Source organism: Eulemur rufifrons, chromosome 18, assembly GCF_041146395.1.
Source record: "Eulemur rufifrons isolate Redbay chromosome 18, OSU_ERuf_1, whole genome shotgun sequence".
Classification (NCBI taxonomy): domain Eukaryota; kingdom Metazoa; phylum Chordata; class Mammalia; order Primates; family Lemuridae; genus Eulemur; species Eulemur rufifrons.
The window spans coordinates 42,914,935-42,921,341 of record NC_091000.1 but is presented as its reverse complement, the minus strand read 5'-3'; positions in this window follow the sequence as shown (position 1 = coordinate 42,921,341).

Here is a 6,407-nt window from a genome sequence, read left to right as displayed (position 1 = left end):
AATTTTCTGCCCAATGAAGAAAATTATAACTTAGTTCACATTCCAGTCAAGTATTTACTTTTTAACCCAAAGAAGGCTAAATTTCTCCCTTCGGCACTGACCAGCAAAATGCAGAAAAGTTACAAAAAACTAAGTTTATACTCTTGTGCTACAATAGCAAGAAAGCAGAATATTACCAGTTAAGATGCAGATTAGGCAGCCAGTATGTGGTAGAGCATGTTGAAGGGATAAAAATCTCTATAATCAATTAATAGAAACAATTTAAAGAGCCATAGATAAATACATATGTTCAGTGAGTGGAAGAGACTCATAAAAGGGAAAAAAATCAAACTCATCACAGACAAATGTAGAATAGTTTTTACTAGTTACTAAAAAAAGGAGCTGAATGTGGATGCAGAACTCATTATATAGTGTACCAGTTAAAGTTAAGGAGGTCAACTAAGTATAATGTATATCAGTATGCACAGTATAGGTTCAGTCTTTCTCAACAAATGCCCTTTTATACTTATTCCTATTCATTAGATCCAAATTTAAAGAACTCAAACAGGTATCATTATAATCAGATATCTCATCTGAAGACTTAGTAATAATCTTAGTCAACAAGAGGAGGAAAACGAGATGCATAGCAATCTTTACAGACTATCATTTTAAGAAGGCTATTGTCTCATAGGTTTATTATATGCCACTTTCTCCTGGATTTCCTGCAACCTTTAATACATAAATACTTTCACATCTCCTTTTGGATTTCTCCTCATATTGCTTAACTAAATTGTGGAGTGACAGACACTCAGATTCAGTCCTGGGATCTCTTATTTTTTTTCTATTTTCTCATTCCCAACCTATATTCTTTCCTGTTTCAGAGCTTTAAAAGCAATCTATTTCCATAACTTTTGTGTCCCATTTGTCATTTAATTCAAGGGATCTTTTGATTTCCATCTTAATTTCCTCCTTGACCCAATAATTGTTCAACGGTGGGTTAATTTCTATGACTTTGGGTAGAGTTGAGTGTTTCTCTTGGAGTTGATTTCTAATTGTATTCCTCTGTGCTCTAAGAAGATACATGGTATAATTTCTATTTTTTGAATTTGTTGAGACATGTTTTGTGGCCTAAGATGAGATCAATCTTAGAGAATGTTCCATGTGCTGATGAGAGGAATGTATATTCAGTAGTTTTGAGGTAGAATGTTCTGTAAATATATTAGAGCCATTAACTTTATAGTCCCATTTAAGTCCAGTGTTTATTTATTTTCTGCTTCTAGAATCTGTCCAGTTCTGTCAGCGGGGTGTTGACATCCCCAGAAATTACCATGTTGTTGTTTATCACTTTGTTTAGACCTAGTAGGGTCTTTATGAATCTGGGCACACCTGTGTTGGGTGCATAAATATTTAGGATTGTTATGTCTTCTTGATGATCTCAACAGAAATCATGCAGGTGGGAGGGTTGAGGAGGGGATGGTTGAAATCATATCTAACGGGTACAATGTGCACTATCTGGGTGATGGGCACACTCAGAACTTCTACTCAAGCAGTACAAAAGCAATCTATGTAACCAAAATATTTGTACCCCTGTAATATTCTGAAATAATAAAAAAAGAAAAAAGAAAACATGTTTTTTTTTAAAAAAGAAAGATGGTAAGCCCAAAGATGAAGGAATAAAAAGGAAAAATAAACACAATTAAAAATCTTAAAAAAAAAAGAATCTAAACATCCATAAGCATGGGGATTGATTGAATAAATTATGGTACATCCATACTATAAAATATTGCTTAATAGAACTCTGTGTAGGTGACATGAAAAAATTGCTAGGATAGGTAGTTATATAAGAAGCAAATCATATACTATATCATATAAGACAGAATATGATACCATGTATGTAAAATAAACAAAACAAAAAAGCAAAAATAAAATAAAAGCAATGTACAAGGTGTCCAGAAAGTCACCATAAATAGGGAAAATGGGAAATTGTAGCTAAATGTACTTTTATTTACAAAATATTCATTACAAAATTTTAGAAAATTTCTCCTTTGTAAGGAGACTTTTGGGACACCCTGTGTAAGGTCACTCTTAAATTTATATCTCCTTCCTATACCTCTTCTCTTAACTCCGTACTCAAATATCTTATGACTTCTCAGGTAACTTCATGGATAACTAAAAGCATTTCAAATTTAATGTACTTAAAATTGCAATTCTGATTTCCACATCATCTTCAAATTGTTCTCCCCAGCCTGCTACTCTTCAGCAAATGGAAACAAAAGCCTTCTAGTTTGTAATGCAAAACAAACCCTGGAGTCATGCTAAATTGTTTTCTTTTTCTCTTTTTCTGACAGTCCACGTCCAACACAATTTCAATTTTGAAAATAGATTCAAAATCTGACTCTTTCACAAGACCACCATTCTCTAGTCTAAGCCAATATATCCATGCATCCATCCATCCATCCATATATACATACATGATTGCAACTGCCCCCTAACTTACACACTCAAAAACATGCCTGGTGTATAGTAAGTACATTTTTTCTACCCTATTATCCATAGTTTCTTCTTTGTTATTTCTGTTTTTTCTATTGATTTCATCTTTAAGCCCCTATTTCTTTGGAAACTCTCACATTCATATTCATAGACCACTGGTCCGTTTAATAAGAACCAAGGCAGTATGGTGGTGTCATACATCACTGATTTTACAATAACACATCAATACTAAAAGAAGCATTTTGACACTGCTAAAATTGTATTTTGGGCATCTGCTTTACAAAACATAATATTGTATTTGTTTCCTCATAAAAGGTAATGTTAGAAAATACCCCAACTTTGTTTTTCATAGATTATGAACAAATCTGCTACTAAATCACAAATTATACTCAACAAGCATTAATAGTACCAACTGTAAAATAAAAATTATTTTCAAATCTACCTGAAAATCAATGAAACCAACAGTAAAAGATTATTACTTAACATTTTAACTACCTGGAAAACTTGGTAAGCTGACATTTCTAATGTACCCAAATATACATTGTAGATCTTTCCCTGTCAGGAAAAAAATTCTCTCTCTCAAAAATTATCAAGAATTTTGAAGTTTACCTCAGGGAAAAACTATTTTAAGTCAGTAGGCTTTATCTTTACTATAAAAATTTGCATTTCAGATTGATTAATGTGAGCATTATAGAACTCAACAGTATTGATAGTAGTTAGGAAAGCAATCCTCGATTAGTCTAAGTGGGTTGATGATCTCATAGTGACAGAAATGAAGACACAAAAACATAGGGAAGAACAATTCTGTACATAAAGGTACAGAATCTAGCACAATAGACAAACACTCTAACAATGATAGTTCACTACTTATTGAACAGCAACTCTCTACCAGGCCTTAATGCTTGTCAAATTATAATCATTATGTCATCTAATTTTCACAACAGAATTTGAACACGTGTCTGTTTAACTCCATAGCCGGTATTTTCAACAGCTCTGCTATATTCACTCTAAAAGTAATGGTAGTAATTTAATTTGTGAACCCCTATTTCATAACAAACTTTTATTTTTTTATTTGACACGTTGTAATTGTACGTATTTATGGGGTAAAATTTGATGTTTTGATACATCTATGTACTGTATCATGATCAAAGCAGGGTATATGATGTGACCTCATGCATTTATCATTCCTTTGTGGTGAGGATATTCAAAAGCCTTTCTTCAAGTTATTTTGTAATACAGTTGGGCCTTGAACAACGTGAATTAAAACTGTACAGGTCCACTCACATGTGGACTTCCTTCCTCCTCTGCCACCGCTCAGACAGCAAGACCAGCCTCTCCTCTTCCACCTCCTCTACAGCCTACTGAATGGAAAGAGGAGGATGAAGACCTTTATGATGATTCACTTCCAATTAGTCATTAGTGAATATATTTTCTTTTCCTGATGATTTTATTAATAACATTTTCTTTTCTCTATCTTACTTTATTGTAAAAATATAGCATATTACACACATAACATAGAACATATGTGCTAATTGACTATTTAGGTTATGTAAGGATTCCAGTCAATAATACGTTATTAATAGTTAAGTTTCTGAAGAATCAAAAGTTATACACAGATTTTTGACTTTCTGGGGACCCAGTGCCCCTAAACTCTATGTCGTTCAAGGGTCAATTTTATACCATATCTTACTGCTAACCATCATCACCCTATTGCACAATAGAACACCAGAAGTTACTCCTATCTAATTGTAATTTTGTACCCATTGACAAACCTCTCCTCATCCTCCCCTCCCCAGTCTCTGGCAACCACTGTTCTACACTCTGTTTCTGTGATTTTTTTTTTTTTTTTTTATTCCACATATGAGTGAGATCATACAGTATTTGTCTTTCTGTGTCTGGCTTATTTCACTTAACATAATGTCCTCCAAGTTCATCCATGTTGTCATAATAAATAGAATTTTACTCTTTTTTAGTGGCTGACAGTATTCCATTGTGTGGTGTGTGTGTGTGTGTGTGTGTGTGTATACACACATACATACCACATTTTCTTTATCCATTTACAGAAAGTTGGGTTGATTTCATATCTTGGTTATAGTAAATAGTACTGCAAAAAACATAGGAGTGCAGATATCTCTTCAGCATACTGATTTCACTTCCTTTGGATATAAACCCACTAGTGGGATTACTGAATTATATGGTAGTTCTATTTTTAATTTTTTTAGGAAACTTTATATTGTTTTCCATAGTGATTTTACTAATTTACAATCCCACCAACAGTGTGTAAATGTTCCCTTTTCTCCACATTCTTGCCAGCACTTATTCTATTTTGTCTTTTTGATTATAGCCACTCCAACTAAAACGAGTTGGTATATCTTTGTGGTTTTGGTTTGCATTTCCCTGATGATTAGTGATGTGGAGCATTTTTCATGTACCTGTTTGGTCATTTAAATGTCTTCTGTTAAGAAATGTCTATTACAGTCTTTTGCTCATTTTTACTAGGTTATTTGTGGGGAGTTTTTGTTGTTTTATTTTTGTTCTGGTTTTTGTTGTTGTTGCTGTTGAGTTGCTTAAGTTCCCTGTGTATGCATGATATTAACCCCTTGTCAAATATTATTTTTGCTATTCTGTAAGGTGTCTCCTCACTCTATTGTTTCCTTTGATGTGCAGGTGGTTTTTAGTTTGATGTAGTTCCATTTGTCTGTTTTTGTTTTGACTGGGTATGCTTTTGAGTTCCTGTTTAAACAAATTTTGCCCAGCCCAATGTCATAAACATTTGGCTTATGTTTTCTTTTAATAGTTTCAAGTTTTACATTTAAATCTTTGATTGATTTGAGTTGATTTTGTATACAGTGGGAGGTAAGGGACTCTCCCATTTTCTCTCATGGATGCTTTTTTGCCTCCACCCATCTGTACCCAGATGCCCAAAATAAACAGCATTTTGCTACATATGAGGCTTCAGGTGTCTCTCTCTCAGCTACGGACCTAATAGTAATGTCTCCTTTTTGATCTCTGATTTTATTTATCTGGGTCTTTTCTCTTTTTTTCTCAATTAGTCTAGCTAAAGTTTTGTTAATTTTGCTTATCTTTAAAAAAAACCCAACTCTTCATGTTTTGATCTTTACGCACCCATAATCAGCTTTTCTCATGTATTATCACTTTTCGCCCTCCCAGTAATTGTGCAAGGTATTTAACCATTTTGAAGATAAGGAAATTGAGGTAACCCAGCTACATCACTAATAAGAGGTAATAACTCCCACCACTAGCACAGGTACAGCAAGGAGCAAAAGCTTAGGGACACATCCTCTATCTAGCTGGTGCTTAGACAGCTTGACAGTTGTGGGGGGTGGGGGATGAGAATGTGAAGCTGGGGCTTGGGACTATTGAGGGAGGTTTAGTTGTCTTAAGAGGCTGCAGCACAGCTTGTGTCGGAAGTGCTAAAAGAAGGTTGAACATGGAGCTGGAACTGTCTTCCCTTGCTGGAACAACACTGTGAAGAACTAAAACTAAGAAATCTCGTCTCCCTTCCTTTCACCTTCTCATTTCCATCTAAAGCCTCCCTTAGGCTTTTCTCTCTAAATGCCTTCCTGGCAAAAAATATCTGAGAAATTAAGTACGCAGACATCTGTCCATGAAGAGAGTCAATAGGTAAACAGCCATCATACTAACCTATAGAAAACTACTAGTTAACAAGAGTCCCAACATATTTTTTTTCCTTCTAGACCAATGATCTTTCTACCATATCTTGATAACCTGCTAAGGAAAGTCATTAGGCAGATAGTATGATTTGGACCACCAACATAGTACAACCTCCAGATTTTATAGGGAAAGACTTTTAAAATTAGAATCCTCTAATAAAATTAAACTAAGATAAAATATTAAAAATTGTGTATCCCTATCAACTTTCTTTATGACCTTAGTTAACTCACAATTAACCCTTG